This window comes from Dermacentor variabilis, chromosome 2 (genome assembly GCF_050947875.1).
Source record: "Dermacentor variabilis isolate Ectoservices chromosome 2, ASM5094787v1, whole genome shotgun sequence".
NCBI lineage: Eukaryota > Metazoa > Arthropoda > Arachnida > Ixodida > Ixodidae > Dermacentor > Dermacentor variabilis.
In genome coordinates, this window is record NC_134569.1 from 180921048 (window position 1) to 180940063 (window position 19016).

Genomic DNA, 19016 nt, shown 5'->3' on the forward strand with positions numbered 1-19016 from the left:
AGAGAGAGTTGTTGCCTATGCGAGCCGTGCATTAACGACTGCCGACAACTACTCGATCACAGAGCAGGAATGTCTCGCAGTAGTTTGGGCGATACAAAAATTTCGACCATATCTTTATGGAAGCCACTTCACGGCATAACCGACCACCACGCCTTATGCTGGTTGTAATCAATCAAAAATTTATCTGGGCGCCTTGGTCGCTGGTTGGTCCGCTTACAAGAGTACGGTTTTGACGTTGTCTAAAAGTCTGGGAAAAAGCATCAAAATGCCGACGCTCTCTCTTGCTGCCTGCTCCCACTATTATCTTCAAGTACATCTCTCCATTGCACGCTACTTGATGATGAGTATGTACAGGTGAGAGTATGAAGCGTAACTTTATATGAACATGTAGTTTATTTATAAATATCAAAATATTCAGTATTTGACATAAGTTAATATTTCTGTATGATAACGTGTTAAATCGTGACGTTCAACCTACCTAGTGACAGTCAGGGAGCCCCGACTCCAGGTTACGTATATTCAACATACTGAAAATAGCACAACGGGTCATGAAAACGGTGCAGTGGAACGTTCTCGATAAATTTTTACCACTTGGAGCTATTTGAAGGGCACTCAAAACACGATACGCGAGCGCTTTTCCATTCCGCTTCCGTGAGAATGTTGCCGCTGTGGTCGGGGAGACGAACCCGCGAACTCGTGCTCAACAGCAGAACGCCATAGTCCATGAGCCACGGCGACAGGAGCTCGTTGTTTGCAAATTATATTGCTTTGCTTTTGGTTGTTATTTTTTTTTTATTCTGTGCAGCATCGCAGACAGTCTACGTAGACAGCTAAGGAGACAGCTTCGAGTCCGAGAAATGTAACGAATCTGGAGCCGTGTGGAACACGATAGGAGGGCGCTTCTGCGACGTGACGCCACCTGACGGCGACAAGAAAAAATAACAAAAGCACCCTATATTTCTGTATATCAACTCCTTGCGTGTGCGAACCTATGGTAAGCACAACTGCAGGCGCATAAGGAAACCTGGCGACGTTTCCTATTTTTTCTCTCATTGTTCTTTCCTTTTTTCTTTTTTTCTTTGTGCTCAGACGACCTTCCAGTCAAGTTGCCAAGTTTCCTGCTCAGCGACAATCTTCTTTGGAAAGAAACGTAGTCTGCATCGTTTCTGACTTCGATGCTGTCTCCGCGAAGCTGTCCCCTTTGATGAATCCTTCAGGGTCGGAACCAGACTTGAGATGGGTGTTGTCCCCTTATCCGTCTACTTTGCCATCTACGGCGAGAATTGAAACATGGGCTTTGCGCTCCAAAACATGCATTTCGTTCCAAATCACGACCACCGATAATTGAGTGCAACGTACCTTTCACTTCGCTCCAGTCTAAATGGAAGCTGACATAGATAAACATACTGCGGGAGCCCGAGCAAAGTGCCTCAGGTAGGCTGGCCTACGTTTCGATAGCTGGACCCATCCTTATCAAAGGCAGGTCTATCCTGGCGTGCCCTAAATCAAGCCGCTCTATATCTACTGCAGGATTCCTACTCCAATCGAGTTCACATTTATACCGATGGATCTTCGACTCTAACCCGTTCTACTGGGACGGTAGTTATTCCGTCGACGTTATTCAACAAGAAGTTCAAGATCAAACACGTCACAACATCGACAGAATTCGAACTTTCCGCCCTCCGTAGTGCAGTGCTCTATGTGCAGCAGCAACCACCAAATCACTGGGCTACATTATAAATCAAGAAATGGGCTGACAGATGTAATAGCACACTGTGGTTTAGAGGTTATAAACAGGGATAAGGTGCCTCAGAAAGGCTGGCCAACGTTTCGATAGGAGGAGCTATCAGCTCTGCGCCGCAGCCCACGTGAACACTAGGTAGCAGAGATACGATTACGCTACCATCAAGAGGTGGAAATAGACCGCGACATCGTATTTCAGTGGATACCTGGGCACTGTAACATTAATGTCAATGAGAGTGCCGAGAAAGCTGCCCGTGAGGCACATGGCGAATGTGAAAGCACCTCGATACCATTTTCGAGAAACGGATTCAGTGCGACATCCCAGTGGTCTTGCCCCATATTATTACTCTAAGAAAATGGAATGCACCGGAGTTCACCAACCGGCGCCTATATGTCTGAAATTACAAACTTTGCCTGGCTTTTACCAACGGGAATAAATGTTACTGTGTTGCCGCCTGCGAGTAGGAGTTTCTTTCTCAAACGCCTACTCATCCCTAATTGTAATGGCGAACAGTCCCAATTGCAGCACATGTGCTGTAGAGGAGACGACCGAACATCTCCTGTGTGACTCACCCACCTAAGAAGATGAGAGCAGTGCCCTTCGGATAGCTTTGGGGCACTTAGACGACAGGCATTTCACAGAGCAGAAGATCTTGAGCCCGTGGGCCTCATGTGTCTGCTATGTGCAAGACAACAACGGCACTGCTGGCTTTTTTTTTTTCAAATGTGCCAGCCTATCAGACCGCCTGTGACTGACTCAGCGATGAACGCTTATGTGTGTAAAAGAGCAAACAGTGAAATTCTCTCGTCCTGCTCTTTCAATCTCATTTGCTCCTTCCCCAGTGCAAGGTAGCCTACCGGCCTAAGCTTGGTTAGCCTCCCTGCCTTTCCTTTATGACTTCTATCTATCTATCTATCTATCTATCTATCTATCTATCTATCTATCTATCTATCTATCTATCTATCTATCTATCTATCTATCTATCTATCTATCTATCTATCTATCTATCTATCTATCTATCTATCTATCTGTCTACTCGTTTGTAGTGTTGAAGAGCTAGTACGGTAACCCTCGCTGACAACGACACCATATGACGTCCCCCTAGGTCGTCTTTGACAAAGATAGGTCTCTCTATCGAAACGTCGACCAGCCTATCTGAGACGCTTTATCCCGTTCGGCAAACTTTTGGCTTCGCTTCTACGGCAAGACGCAACCGCTAGCACGAAGCCGCGTATGAACGTAGCCGCGATCTTTGTTCAGTAAGCCGACGGGGAGGAGAACGAACTCGGTCGCTGTTCGTCGTGACATGCCGTCGGTAAAAGCATCTGTTCTCCGGCCTTCCTCCCAGCATCGGTCGAAAACGACGACGCTCACACGCAGGAGCACAGACGCATCGATGCGCGTCGCAGCTGTCCCATTCAGCGCCGCTACTTACGGAGCCTTTCTCTTCGAGACAGCTGCATCTGTCACAGCGTCTGCGGCGGACGTGGTAACTTTATGACTGCCGCGGTGTATAGAAGAGAGAGGCCCCTAGCCCATCACTCTCGCTCCTTTCTTCCCAAGGCCTATATTTCTTTACAACCCGGTTATTTTCGCTATCCGCGCAATCATTCGCCGATCGAACGGCCGCCGCTCTTCGGCTGGTGCACTTTGCGACGGGCATCGGGAGAGGAGGAACAACGACCTCCGGGAAAGTGCGTACGTCAACGTTGGTCGCTTTTGGCGCGATTATTTTCCCTTAACGCTCCCCTTTCATTTTGCCAGCGGTGATCCGTTATTTAGGCGACTTATTGCACGTCGCGCTTAAGGCAAACACCGAACATAGGACAATCTATGTTGAAGAACACTGCAGAAACTTTCATAAAGGATGCTATTTTTTTTAGCTGCACCAAATATTTTAAAGATTGCCTATGGGAGATTACACAATTCTAACCCTAGATCTAAATTACTCTATGATGCCGCCATTACTTCTACGAGAAATCAAATTGTTCAATTGAATAATTAACGTAATTACGGTAATTAACTTTGCAGTGAAGTACTTTAAGCCACATACTAGAATCTACATCTTATAGCCGCTGAGTTCACACGGCGTATACACTTGGAACTAATTCTCTGCACAGTACCAGCTCCGAGATATTAATGTTCATGGTGACCGTCGATATACACTGGTGTTCCACTTACTTTTGTGGTTCAATGCATAAAACAGTGGTTGCCTAAAAAATCTACTGGAACGCCCATGCATTTCGTCGGAACATTTGAAATTATTATTATTATTATTATTATTATTATTATTATTATTATTATTATTATTATTATTATTATTATTATTATTATTATTATTATTAGCGCGAACTCAGCGGCTACGATTCGTAGATTGAAATATGTGCCGTAAAGTTTTTAAGTAAAAAGTTAATTAGGGTAATTACTTTAATTATTCAATTGAACATTTTGATAAGTAATGATAAGTAATGGCCGCCTCATCGAGTAGATTAGATCAAGGGTTGCAATTGTGCTATCTGGCATAGACAATGTTTAACAAAATTTGGTGCAGCTAAGAAAAAAAAACACCCTGTATGTCGTAATGACTATATTATTCTTATGGCGTACTTTGTCGTCATCTAAGAGTCCGATGAGTGAAACCTTTTCTTGCGATCCAATGTCCCGTCGACGCAGCAAGGATGATTGTTTCGTAGCGACACCAATTCCTACCATGCCACCGGCGTATTTTACGACTAAGCAAGCCCTGATGCGACGTCAGGGTTATACAGCAGGAATATTTGCGATATTTTTGCGCATTCCTCTTCATATTTTCTAAATCGAGCCCGTCAGTATGATATGACCTCCCACGACCTCTCGTGAGTATGATATGATCTCTGTCGCCGTGCATAGCTTTTTTATGTTGAATCTTTTTAACAGTGACGCTTGACAACCAGTCCGCAGTCCAGAAACGGCAACACATTAAAAAACAAAAGTGTTTGACGGTATGGAAGCGAGCGAACGTACCTTTACTATATGACAAAATTATTACACGTTTATATCCTTATAGCTTTGCAGCCTGGGCTTATGTGGCCGTCTATTACGCGCCTAAGTTATTCAAACAGTAAAGTGCAGTAAGGCAGCGGGCAGATCAATACCAGCACTAACCGAACTATATATACCCTTTGTGTTAGGCGTATATTTCGCGTCAACTATTAGCTAATCTTAGTCACGTGGTACCTATTTCTGAAGAACATTGTATGCTCGCCGGGTGTTGTCGTTTAGCAAATTCTTCCTTGCGAGAACACATGAGTGCGTCTCAATTCCTTGCGCCCATCTCACTACTGAAGCATTGGAGATTTGCAAACGTTTTATGACTTTCTCGTATTGTACGCCTCATGTCGCTGAATGTAACCTAGTAAATACAAATCGGTTGCATTCGAATGTGCCAGCGCAAGACGTCGGGTGACTCAGAGATAATGACGGCAGTTGGGTTGCTTTCTATTCAGAGAAATATAAACACGCCTTATAGCGAGTGTTTCACCGATCGGTTTCAAATTTTTTTTATTTAATTGCTTGTGGCAGATATCACAATTCTAGTCCACGAGCTCCTATACTCGATGAGGTGGACATTACTTGGAACAAAAAGAAACTCAAAAGCATAATCTACGAATTAAAAATTCGCTAATTAGGATTATAGCTAATTAGCTTATGGCACATTTAGCAAGTTACAAATTCTAGCCAGGGAGTTCGCAAGGCGATCCTACTTGGAACGCATTCTCAGGATGACACCAATTTCGAGGTATTAATTCCCCAACTCTGCGGAGAAATGCGTTGGAGTTCCAGTTACTTTTGTTCTTCAATGCATAAAACGACGTCTTGTTAAGAAAGTAAGTGGAATGACAGCGCAGTTTTACCGCAAGTTTTGTGGCGGATATATCGTAGATGGAATCATCCAGGCAATTATCTTCCACTTGATGTGCCTTGCAGCCTCAGCCGCTAGAATTTGTAAATTGCAATGTGTGCTATACGGTAATTACTTAAAAACTCAATTTGTAATTTTTTCTTCAATACTCAATTATGCATGTCAATTTTCTTGTGCAAGTAATGACCGCCTCTTCGAGCGTATGGACTCATAGAGTAGGATTGGGCTAACTGCCACAGGCAACTTTCTAACAAATTTGAAAGTGTTCGCGAAGCGCACCGCACATGCAGACGTACACGCAAAAAAAGAAAAAAAAAGAACCAGACGCAGACACCTTTGCATGGGAACGTTATATGTGATGCAAATGAGCATCGCAGGTAACTTCAAGTGTCTAGAGCGGTGTCGGCCCACCGTCAACGAGCCTACCATACAGTGATATTATCCATATAATGCTGAGTACAGCATAATTACGCTATTAGCGTCTGTTTGAGAAGAGCAAGCTCAGGCTGTTATTTCAGCTTGCACTGCAAATCCTTTTTTTTTCAGCGCTAAATTCCGGCACGCGAAGCATGTCTGAGTATCAGGGTAGATGTCACGCACGCTGCTTTGATAACATACCCCGAGGATCGTTACCTGAGGCTGAGCTCACTGCTTTTGTTCGCATAAATTATACTCCCTGCCATTCTGATCGCTCTTTTGTGAGCAGTTTTGAGAACTCGCCTGCTCGCCTTCATGCATAGCGTTCGCCGCCAGCGTTTCCATATAAACATCACGGTTACGTAAGCTGCACTCGCCGCGAAGCGTGAGAAGTCATCAGGGATCTTTAAATGTTATCGCCTTCCACTAATAAAGGCTAAGCTTAAGCGTCCTTCAAGTATCTTTTCTTCTTCTATATCTGATACGATATCTCAATGAATGCTATGCTTCGCTGCTGAGTTCGAAATCGCGAGTTCGATGCTCATCAGGAACGGCCGCACTTGGATGGCGGCAATGTGCAAAAAAAGTTTGTGGGCTTAGATTTACAATGATGCACGTTAAATAACACCAAACAGACAAACTTCCCCTGGAGCCCTCCACTGCGGAATCCCTCGTACAGCGTTGCTACGACGCATTAAGCCCAGTGAATCAATCAATTCTGTGTTTTCTTGGCTGAGGTATATGAATAGCCGCCCTTCTCAGGGTCCAAAGATCCCATCGTTGACAGCTAATAATGAAGAAAGTCGTATGTCAGTATCGGAACCATAAGGAAGTGGCAAGTCATTCATGCTCGACACTGGAACACGAAGCATTTTCTGTCCAAGTATTGACGCATTTATGTTCTGGCGAATTGTTTAACAAATAGTCATGTTTCAGGTTGGTCAGCCCGAGGGCACCGCTTATATGCTTAAGAACGTACACGATGGCATTCTCCTCATTTACACAGCATAGAGGCGTGTTTCTTTTGTTCATTGGCGCTGCCTGCCCTGTACTGTCGACTATTTATTTATTTATTTATTTATTTATTTATTTATTTATTTATTTATTTATTTATTTATTTATACAAGTAATTCGTCCCTACACGGCATTAATGTAGGAGGGGAGGTGGCAGTAAATACACAAGCTATACAAGGCACATTTCCACAAAAATCAGACGGAAGGAGACAAAGGCATCATACTTCTTAACATAACTACAACCACTGTGGTATAGACCAGAATAAACATCACCCGTACAGGGCATAATTCATGAAAGCAAAGAGGGTGAGCGGTCACAGTCACGCGTGGCACACGCAGCACAGCCACAGCGTCAGCTGGTGGAGAGGCTCCATAGGGGCAACATTTTTGGCAGCGCGCTCTTGAGCGTCTTCGCGGCGAAGTCTCTTTGCGGCGATTTCACGAGAACGAACTGAACTGCGCGTCAGCCGCCGACGGCGAGGTGCGGCGCTTCTCCTACTCTCTGTGCAGCGGTGTGCTGAGCTCGATGTCGCCTGGTTGCAGCCGTGCGCGTAGCTCTGCGATTCACGTCTTCAGCGGCGGGCTCGTACTATGCGAGGAGCCGCCACGATGTGCACCGAAGCGTAAACACAAGTGTCCAGACTGCGCGGCGCACATGTCACATCTCTGGACACGTGGCACAATACGATGCAAATGCTAGATGTCGTGACACTTGATGGAGCACAGCACAACAGCAATGCAAAGTTCGCACGTGTCGATGCTACGTGGTGAAGCATCTCACGCTGCGTAACAATTGCCACGAAACGATGCTGCTGCTGCTGATGATGATAATGAGTATGATGATGATGACGGCGATGATGATGCCTCATTGACATCTCTTTTGAAACGGGGCGGCGACAAATAGTCGCACAGCCTGCTTGATTTAGTCAGATCTGCGAGCCATGTTTTTCATCCTAGCATTTTTGCGTACGTCCCCTTATTCTCCTTTTTCTTCCTCAAAACTTGTCTAACTACCTTGTACCGCTAGCTGTGCAGCTGCTACATGCATGGCGTGCCATCTGGTGCGATAATATGCAAACGGAGTGCAAGTTGCGCATGTATCGGCGATACACGGCGCGCGTCTTACATCGCGCGACTCCTCATGAACTAGGACCCCCGTAGATGACATGTTGCCTCAGCAGCTGGCAAGCGCAGGCGCGGTGCCGTAGTGAAGTAGCTGACCCCCGCGCATAGGGTCCGGGTTCGATCCCGGCGGGAACTGATTTTTTTTTCTGTCTTCTTGTTTCTGGCGGTAGCTGCGACGGACACAGGCGACGACGGCAGCGAGCAAGACATCGCCAACCGAAGCGGTCACTGGAATGCGCCCATAACACGTTACACTGTAAAACAGCGCAAAAGCAAGAAGTAGTCAGATTAGAGCAGGAATATATGCAGGTGACGACAACAATTTCGCAAGCGCTATAATAAAAACTGTTGGAGAAGACAAAAGAACAACGGGTGTTTTGTGGTAGCAATATCCTACAGTGAGCAGTTCCACTCGCGTATTCTTTTTCGACAAAAAAAAAAAAAAGAAATGCATCCAAGAGCATTGGTGCGGCCGTTACTCCCTTTAACCTTTAAGTTGTGGTCAGCACGGGGAGAAATATGCTGCTTAGTTTTCTTACGTACACGATTTATGTTCACGACGAGTATAAATAGCGGTAAAAAAAAAGGACAAGGGCAAGATGGAAGTCCTGTCGTCAATCATGTCCGCACCTTTTCTTTTTCTTTTTGCACTGTCTATATTGTGAATGGAAATCATGTGGCTGTATCATTGCAACTATTAATGCGCATTCATTTATTTTATTTTAGGCACTCGCCAAAGGGGTGTCGTTCTTTTCTACACATAAAACGAGCGTGCCCAGACAGGAAAGCGAAATAAAAAAGGCACCAGGGAGCTGCTCATATCTTGCCTATATACAGATAAAAACTTCAGCAGCGTGGCCTTTCTTTGTCATACATTTATTTTCTTTCAATGGCGAAAACTATTTGATCCTCGGAAGTCCAGTTACGAGGCGTGCTTATGCAGATGAGGAAGGAATATCGGCTTATGCACGCAACGCTGAACATTGCTCGCGGCCCGCTTTGTAGTTTGTTTGCCAGGACTGCAGTGGCGCGTAAAACAGATTCGTTGCTCAGTTTTAGTTCTTTCTTTTTGTGTGTGTGTGTGTGTGTGTGCGTGCGTGCGTGCGTGCGTGCGTGTGCGTGTGCGTGTGCGTGTGCGCGCGCGCGCGCGCGCGCGCGTGTGTGTGTGTGTGTGTGTGTGTGTGTGTGTGTGTGTGTGTGTGTGTGTGTGTGTGTGTGTGTGTGTGTGTGTGTGTGTGTGTGTGTGTGTGTGTGTGTGTGTGTGTGTGTGTGTGTGTGTGTGTGTGTGTGTGTGTGTGTGTGTGTGTGTGTGTGTGTGTGTGTGTGTGTGTGTGTGTGTGTGTGTGTGTGTGTGTGTGTGTGTGTGTGTGTCTTGTTTTGTTTCGCAAAGCTAACTTAGCGCCGCCTTTGATCTTGCGACTTAGCCCGTATAAACAGCCCTGCTGCGCCGTTACGGGAGCCATCGGCGTAAAGTGGACTCTGGGCGCACATTCTGTGAAAGTGCCTGAAGACGAACATCTTTGTCGGTTCGTTCAGCATTATCTGCAGAACATACAGTAACTTTCACCGAATGTGCCTTCTTTTTTTCCTTTTCCTTGCCTTTTTTTAGTATGGCAAAGCAGAAAGGTGGACTTCTTTAGGGCCAGCTAACCCAAAATTTCAGATGCACTGCTCAAGCATATGAATTAATGCAAAGAAGAAAACAGAAAGATACCGTTATTTTCTTCTCGTTTCACGGAAACAACGGCTCGCGGTATAACTTTTTACAGTTTTCCTCGGGCCTATTCGACACATGGCTTCTCTTTGACGACTCGGCTCGACTAGCTAAGTCGTCGGGCCTTTACAAAGGAAACTTATGCCTATTTCCTCCTCACATTTTCAGGGAAGACATGTCGTTGCAATAAAATTTGTTTAGGTAACGGGTCGCAGCGAAGCTAGTACTCCCACTATATGTGTGGCGAGGTTTATGTGGCCTCCACGAGAACAAAAATAGTCTTCTATTTTTTTTTTTTTTTTTACAGCTGAACGTCATGTCGTCCGTTGTAGATTGTAATTTATGGCAATGTACGAAGGCGCTTAAAAAATTTCTCGGCAAGCGAAACAAATAACGTACGCGTTAATGAACACGCACAGAAGTAGTGGCCTTTGACAGAATGTACAAAAAAGCTATTGGAGATATGATAAATCTTTTAGCAATGGCCATGTATACGTGCTAGCCCGTAGCAACACGCCATAGACAGCTTTCGGTGAACGCCACGGTAATGATACAACCGACAGAAGCAACAGGTCCAGAAAAGAAGAGAACAAGTAGTCAAGCGACAGGCGAAGTATTATTTTGCTTAGTGCTTTGAAAGACAGAAGAAAACTTTTACGTGCTTTAGAAGCACTTAGATATAACTTAAGGCTCTTCCTTTCGACTTTCCTGGTTGAAACTGGGAGAGGCAATAAATTATGCAGCAGGAGACAATCACAAGGGTGATGGAAGTGGAGACTATTATTAGGCGACAGTGCCCTTTGTATTTTTGAGACTTCCTTCTACAGAACTGCGGTGTCATCTAACTTGTATATTTTGCGTACCATCTATTTCTTACGTCATAGTGGTAGTGTGAAAACGTTGCTTGACAAGCTTTGGTGCTTGCATGAAAAGGTTACTTGATATGTAACCCTGTACGTTGTAGGCTACACCCATTCAATAGCTAAGGAGTAGCCGACGCCTTAAAATTGTTCGTCAATGTCTCCTTATATCATTTCAATTATTAAAAAAGCCTTTTCGTCGCGCGACACAACTCTACCGAATCGCAGCGGCCTATCATACACAGGAAAGCAACGGTTGGCGCGGTTTAGTATTAGAGCAATACAACAACGAGTAAGATCAATGGCACTCAAGTATGGATAGCGCGTCTCCCTTTTGTTAGACATTCTATTTTCGTTTCAGCAGGGTTTCGCTGCAGTTCAGACCAGTCAGCAGTTGATCGACGATCAAGATGCACAGCTTCCACCACTCGATAAGTCATAAGCGAATCGATCGTCATCAAACGAGCTTGTTGCTTCACGTACAGTAGTGTACTTTCTTTCTTTCAGAAAAAAAAAGCGAATGGCGCACTTCGGGGCATGACGCTCCCGAAGCTCTGTCTGCGTCGCCGGCGAGCACCTGCGGAGTGTTGCAACCGCTACCGAGGAAATTCATAATTGAACCGAACAACACCCGCGCTCGCTCGCTGTGTCAGTCTGTCCCGATCGATTTTTGCTCCACGACGCCCCGTTAGCGCAGATGCCGTCGACGGCGCCAGGCGGCGGCGATGTTGAGCTCATGAATAAAGGAACGATCAACGGCCTCTGCGAATGTCAGCGCGTCGTCGCCGCCGCCACGTGCAACAGGCGAGGGCCCGGTTGTCTTGCGCATTCGAGCGACCGTGGTTTGCGAGCACTCTAGTATGCGGCTGGGATAAAGTAGGCGCTCCGATAGCGTGAGTGCTTTAAGGATCATCATCGTTTCGTTACACCCACATCTCGTTACACCGACGACAATAGCGCTTTCCTTTCCTGGAACCTATTCGGTAACTTTAGCAGACAAGCAGTTATATGTCCTGCGCAATAAATGACCGGCGCAACTCCGATAGAAACCTGGCAGAAAAGAGGAACCTTCACGGTGGTATGGCGGCGCGACAGACGTGTACACGCAACGCCTGATGGTGAACTCTCTCGCCTCCTTTGTGTCGTAACCTCACCTCCTTCCTTCCCCCCCCCCCATTGCAGCGTATCAAGCGTGTTGTTGTCGTCTGGCTCCCCACTCTACCTCTCTCTTTATTCATCTCTCTCTCTCTCTCTCTCGCTATATATATATATATATATGTATATATATATATATATATATATATATATGGAAGGCAAGAGGAAACAGGACATGTACTTACGCTAATCTGTTTATTGAAACGGGTGGACTTATTTGTTCAAAACCAAAAAGAATGAAATGTAACAGTGTGTTAGTATGGTTACTGCACGTCGCAAACTTTACACTCGTAGACATCTGCAGCTGCTGGCAAAGTAATCAAACTCTGCCTGCACGTGTAACTTACCGAGATTATATACAACCTTTGTCACGGGCCATGGCGATCCCGATGCAGTCTCACCTTTGCTTCCTTTCATTTGTTTTTTCAATAGAATGATTAATTTATCCTCTGCGCGCGTACTGTCGCCCTGCATATACGTCTGTGTAATTCTGTCACCCCACCATGTTGCAGGGATCTCTCTCTCTCTCTCTCTCTCTCTCTCTCTCTGTGTGTGTGTGTGTGTGTGTGTGCGTGTGTGTGTGTGTGTGCGTGCGTGCGTGCGTGCGTGCGTGCGTGCGTGCGTGCGTGTGTGCGTGCGTGCGTGCGTGTGTGCGTGCGTGCGTGCGTGCGTGTGTGCGTGCGTGTGTGCGTGCGTGCGTGCGTGCGTGCGTGTGTGCGTGTGTCTGTGCGTGCGTGCGTGCGTGCGTGCGTGCGTGCGTGCGTGCGTGCGTGTGTGCGTGCGTGCGTGTGCGCGCGCGTGTGTGTGTGTGTGTGTGTGTGTGTGTGTGTGTGTGTGTGTGTGTGTGTGTGTGTGTGTGTGTGTGTGTGTGTGTGTGTGTGTGTGTGTGTGTGTGTGTGTGCGTGCGCGTGTGTGTGTGCGTGCGCGTGTGTGTGTGCGTGTGCGTGCGCGTGTGCGTGTGCGTGCGCGTGTGCGTGTGCGTGCGTGCCTGCGTAAACCTTCAAAAGGGGGCTATAGTTGCAACCTCCTATATGAACAGAACAATCGAACCCCGGCCCTCAGTCCCCAGCAGCTGCGAAGCAACTGACCACGGCGGCGGTCAGACCTGCGACGCAGCAGAGGGTGCTAAGAATCCCTGGCTCCGGACAGGCCGCCATTGGGATATCAACCTGGCAACGTTTAACGCTAGAACGTTATCTAGTGAGGCGAGTCTAGCAGTGCTATTGGAGGAATTAGAGGGCAGTAAATGGGATATAATAGGGCTCAGTGAAGTTAGGAGGCCGTAAGAAGCATATACAGTGCTGAAAAGCGGGCACGTCCTGTGCTACCAGGGCTTAGCGGAGACACGAGAACTAGGAGTCGGATTCCTGATTTATAAGAATATAGCTGGTAACATACAGGAATTCTATAGCTATAACGAGAGGGTGGCAAGTCTTTTGAAACTTAATAAGAGGCACGAAATGAAGGTTCTGCAGGTCTACGCCCCTACATCCAGTCATGATGACCAGGAAGTCGAGAGCTTCTATGAAGACGTGGAATCGGCGATGGGTAGAGTGAAAACAAAACACAGTATACTGATGCGCGACTTCAATGCGAAGGTAGGCAAGAAGCAGGCTGGAGGGAAAGCAGTGGGGGAATATGGCATAGGCACTAGGAATAGCAGGGGGGAGTTATTAGTAGAGTTTGCGGAACAGAATAATATGCGTATAACGAATACCTTCTTCCGCAAGCAGGATAGACGAAAGTGTACGTGGAGGAGCCCGAACGGCGAAACTAGAAAAGAAACAGACTTCATACTCTGCGCTAACCCTGGCATCATACAAGATGTGGACGTGCTCAGCAAGGTGCGCTGCAGTGACCATAGGATGGTAAGAACTCGAATTAGCCTAGATCTGAGGAGGGAACGGAAGAAACCGGTACATAAGAAGCCGATCAATGAGTTAGCGGTAAGAGGGAAAATAGAGGCATTCCAGATAAAGCTACAGAACAGGTATTCGGCTTTAACTCAGGAAGAGGACCTTAGTGTTGAAGCAATGAACGACAATCTTGTGGGCATCATTAAGGAGTGTGCAATAGAAGTCGGTCGTAACTCCGTTAGACAGGATACCAGTAAGCTATCGCAGGAGACAAAAGATCTGATCAAGAAACGCCAATGTATGAAAGCCTCTAACCCTACTGCTAGAATAGAACTGGCGGAACTTTCGAAGTTAATCAACAAGCGTAAGACAGCTGACATAAGGATATATAATATGGATAGAATTGAACATGCTCTCAGGAACGGAGGAAGCCTAAAAGCAGTGAAGAAGAAACTAGGAATTGGCAAGAATCAGATGTATGCGTTAAGAGACAAAGCCGGCAACATCATTACTAATATGGATGAGATAGTTCAAGTGGCTGAGGAGTTCTATAGAGATTTATACAGTACGAGTGGCACCCACGGCGATAATGGAAGAGAGAATAGTCTAGAGGAATTCGAAATCCCACAGGCAACGCTGGAAGAAGTAAAGAAAGCCCTGGGAGCTATGCAAAGGGGGAAGGCAGCTCGGGAGGATCAGGTAACAGCAGATTTGTTGAAGGATGGTGGGCAGATTGTTCTAGAGAAACTGGCCACCCTGTATACGCAATGCCTCATGACCTCGAGCGTACAGGAATCTTGGAAGAGCGCTAACATAATCCTAATCCATAAGAAAGGGGATGCCAAAGACTTGAAAAATTATAAACCAATCAGCTTACTGTCCGTTGCCTGCAAAGTATTTACTAAGGTAATCGCAAATAGAATCAGGAACACCTTAGACTTCCGTCAACCAAAGGACCAGGCAGGATTCCGTAAAGGCTACTCAGTAGTAGACCATATTCTGACTATCAATCAGGTGACAGAGAAATGTGCGGAATATAACCAACCCTTATATATAGCTTTCATTGATTACGAGAAAGCGTTTGATTCAGTCGAAACCTCAGCAGTCATGGAGGCATTGCAGAATCAGGGTATAGACGAGCCGTATGTAAAAATACTGAACGATATCTATAGCGGCTACACAGCCACCGTAGTCCTCCATAAAGAAAGCAACAAAATCGCAATAAAGAAAGGCGCCAGGCAGGGAGATACGATCTCTCCAATGCTATTCACAGCGTGCGCACAGGAGGTATTCAGAGACCTGGATTGGCAAGACTAGGGGATAAGAGTTAATGGAGAATACCTGAGTAACTTGAAATTCGCTGATGATATTGCCTTGCTTATATAGTAACTCAGGGTACCAACTGCAATGCATGCTCACTGACCTGGAGAGGCAAAGCAGAAGAGTGGGTCTAAAAATTAATCTGCAGAAAACTAAAGTAATGTTTAACAGTCTCGGAAGAGAACAGCAATTTACAATAGGTAGCGAGGCACTGGAAGTGGTCAGGGAATACATCTACTTAAGGCAGGTAGTGACGGCGGATCCGGATCATGAGACAGAAATAATCAGAAGAATAAGAATGGGCTGGGGCGCGTTTGGCAGGCATTCTCAGATCATGAACAGCAGGTTGCCATTGTCCCTCAAGAGAAAAGTGTGTAATAGCTGTGTCTTACCAGTACTCACCTACGGGGCATAAACCTGGAGGCTTACGAAAAGGGTTCTACTTAAATTGAGAACGACGCAACGAGCTACGGAAAGAAGAATCATGGGTGTAACGTTAAGGGATAAGAAAAGGGCAGATTGGGTGAGGGAACAAACGCGAGTTAATGACATCTCAGTTGAAATCAAGAAAGAGAAATGGGGGGGGGGGGGGGGGGGCATGACATGTAATGAGGAGGGAAGATAACCGATGGTCATTAAGAGTTATGGACTGGATTCCAATGGAAGGGAAGCGTAGCAGGGGGCGGCAGAAAGTTAGGTGGGCGGATGAGATTAAGAAGTTTGCAGGGACGACATGGCCACAATTACTACGTGACCGGGGTTGTTGGAGAAGTATGGGAGAGGCCTTTGGCCTGCAGTGGGCGTAACCAGGCTGATGATGATAGTTGCAACATAGTGGTTATCCTCGTTTAGTCTCCCGTTTCACGTTTCCTAGTACTGAAGTGTTGCATCTTAGCTTCCATGGTACATCAATATGTGGGTGTAGGATATTTGAAAGGCATTACAGCTATAAAAAAAATGTAGTTCGAGACCAAAATGGGAAAGAGCGGCATGCGGGTGCATGGAGAACAGAGAAAGCCTATAGATGCTTCCTCCGCACATAAACTCGTTCATAAACGAAAACCTTCTATATGTTCATCGTCGTTTAAAGGCAAAAAAAAAAAAAAACTCAAGTGGGTAACAGAATCTCCCTGGGAACATTTCAGTTTTGCCTAAATTATTCCTGTGAATGCTAACGTCAGAAAAACATCCTGTAGAAGTGAGAGGAGGAAAGAAACACAATTCAAGAACGGCGCTGCGTGGAAGTCTGGTCCTTCCTGTCATGGCATCCTGTTCTCTCTCCATTTCGGCGCGGTCTGCCTCTGCGTGCTCTCCGCGCTTACCTTGTTTCGCGCGGGCTCACTCTTCTTCCGTTACCTCGTCTACCGTCCGCGGGTTATTCGGGACCGGAGCGCAGCACGCAGCTTCTGAGAAACGCCACGCAATGCCTTCCGCCTCTGCCCTCGGGTCCTGCAAACGCCGCGAGGAATCAACTGCGTCTATGCCCGCGAAGCTGCAGCTTCTATCGCGAATCACGCTACGTTCCGTGAATCCCGGGCATAAAAAAAAGCTTCCGCGCTCCGCTCTTGCCGCGCCGCGGCCTCCTTGCTTTATTCCCGCGAGCGGGAAGACTGCTGCGCTTTACTCCTGTCTCTCGGCTTCAAGAAGTGCGCCGTTCGGGCCGCGTCGTCTGTTATAAAGCGAAAGGCAAAAAAAAAACGAAAGCCTTGCTTTTTTGCAAGCATAAAACAACGTGGATAAAAACCAGCGCAGACAATGCTTACTTTTTCTGGACAGTCGTATGTTATTTCTCATTCCGGGTATTTTCTTTCTTTGTTTTTTTAGGGGTAAGAGGCGGCACATACATGCTCCCGCGGCGGCTTGAAGCACATTATCATAAAAAAAAATTCCAGAGCGCCCGCAACTGTGCCAAACTGCGTCGTAAAAGCAGCACGTGCTAGGATCCTCAAGCCTAACACGCCGCCTTCATCTCCTATCTGAATCCAGTTCTTCCTCTTTCTCGCTCTCTTTCTTCGAGAAAGTTACATGCAGACGAAACGGACACGGTGACACACGTTGAAAGAGAAGGGAGTGATTAATGGGGCATAGAAATTGCGCATTCACGGAGTTCCTGTTCACAGTGGACTTGCCTGTTCACGACAAAGGTTGCGAGTGATGTTCTTGCTTGAGCAGACAGAAAGTAAATGAAAGTGGCATTTTGCTCCGCTGCTATGACAGACACAACAGAAAAGGTTTCTTTGCCTCTTGAGCTTTGTTTCTTAAATTTATACCCGGGCCTCTTGCTTCTCTTGCCTCGAACAGTCTGGCACATGTACTGTGTGGCATCGCCAAAACGTTTCTGCTGGATACAGCGTAGTTATACTTCCAAGCTTTGGAGTGGGATAGTTTCCGAAACCGCCCAGTTGAATTTCGAAAGATCGAAACGATATCACATTGAGGGAATGATTTTATTAAGCTACATTGAAGAGAATTTCGCTTTATCTACTTATTTCTGTGTGCGTGCGTGTGTGCGTGCGTGTGCGCGTGCGTGTGCGCGTGCGTGCGTGCGTGCGTGCGTGCGTGCGTGCGTGCGTGCGTGCGTGCGTGTGTGTGTGTGTGTGTGTGTGTGTGTGTGTGTGTGTGTGTGTGTGCGTGTGCGTGTGCGTGTGTGTGTGTGTGTGTGTGTTACCGTGCACAGGACGTATGCATTGCCGGTGATGCTGACAGAGCGACTGCATGGAAGCACAAGGCAAAAGGAAAGATGATCATAAAACCCTCACACACACAGTCATATAAACATTATCACTATTACATGACACCTCATTACCATCGATTTTGCAAACTGAACAAAACTACATATAATGCAACGGACGAAACGCACTTGTAGAATTGTTGCAAATATAATGCGACATGCGCGACTGTGACCGCGTCGCCACTTTGCTGTTCAGGACAGCGCCTGTGAGAATTGTTGACGGATGGAGCTTAAAAAGGTTTCTGCGAGTTAAACACCTTGAGCCATATCTTTCGCAGGAAAGGCTGAGGTGGCGACCTGCACTCGAAAAAATGATCAAATGCAAGGATGACTTCTGATGTTGAGAGTCCGGGAGGCGTGCATCATACAGTGTGATGTTACAAGTTGCGACAGGGCCTTATCTGGGCCGTGGTAAAATTGACGTTGCGTTAATTTGGAGATGTAGAAGCTTGACGAGACACTTTTGCTCTTCTTTGCTTCCCTATCACGCCTGTATCAGATGCCGTAACTCACGAGGAATGAAGGCCGGCATTTGTCTTCGTGTTCGTTTTTGTCACGCTCTTGTTTTTCAAGTGCATCGCGACGTACACAGCGTACGCATCCATCTCATCGTTGTTATGCTGTTACGAATGTTTGGAATATTCAGAGTCCGAACCCAAGCACCAGGTTCCGGCGTGCTTTGCTAACCTTCTATTACAGCGGGCCGAAATGTATACCTTAAAAGCATTTGTCTCACTGACATCCATTCGCAATTTGCGCAATCCGTTTTGAGACATTCGATGCTTCACGACGAGGAGAACCGGAATACTCTCGGCTCCCTGATTCAAACGGCACGCGCGAATAAAAATGAAAAATACAACGAAACAACCGGTCGTTTTCTCTGTGCGCGAAAGAGCGTGTTTGATCTTTTTCCGCTTTGCTCGACGCATTCTGTGCGTCGCCGCACAAAGACGGATTAAACACGACGAGATGGCAGGCGAAGCAAACGTCGGGCCATCGCGCGCATAAAAGCCTCGCGCTGGTCCCCTACGCCGTCTCGAGGCCCGAGCTGATTGTGAAACCTGGGTGCGTGCGTGCGTGCGCTCGCCTGCGAGCTCTGCGCGATGAGATCGCACCTGACGTCCGTAAATTCCCCGCGATTCGACGTAAGGATCCCTCTGACAGACGCGTCCCAGGGAG

The 19016-nt window shown here is 46.7% G+C and overlaps 1 protein-coding gene across 2 annotated transcripts in view; it reads left to right on the forward strand.

Annotated features, from left to right (window-relative positions):
* Positions 1 to 19016, forward strand: part of LOC142572982 (coiled-coil domain-containing protein AGAP005037) — a 591568-nt gene that overhangs the window by 93237 nt on the left and 479315 nt on the right. The window lies entirely within an intron of this gene.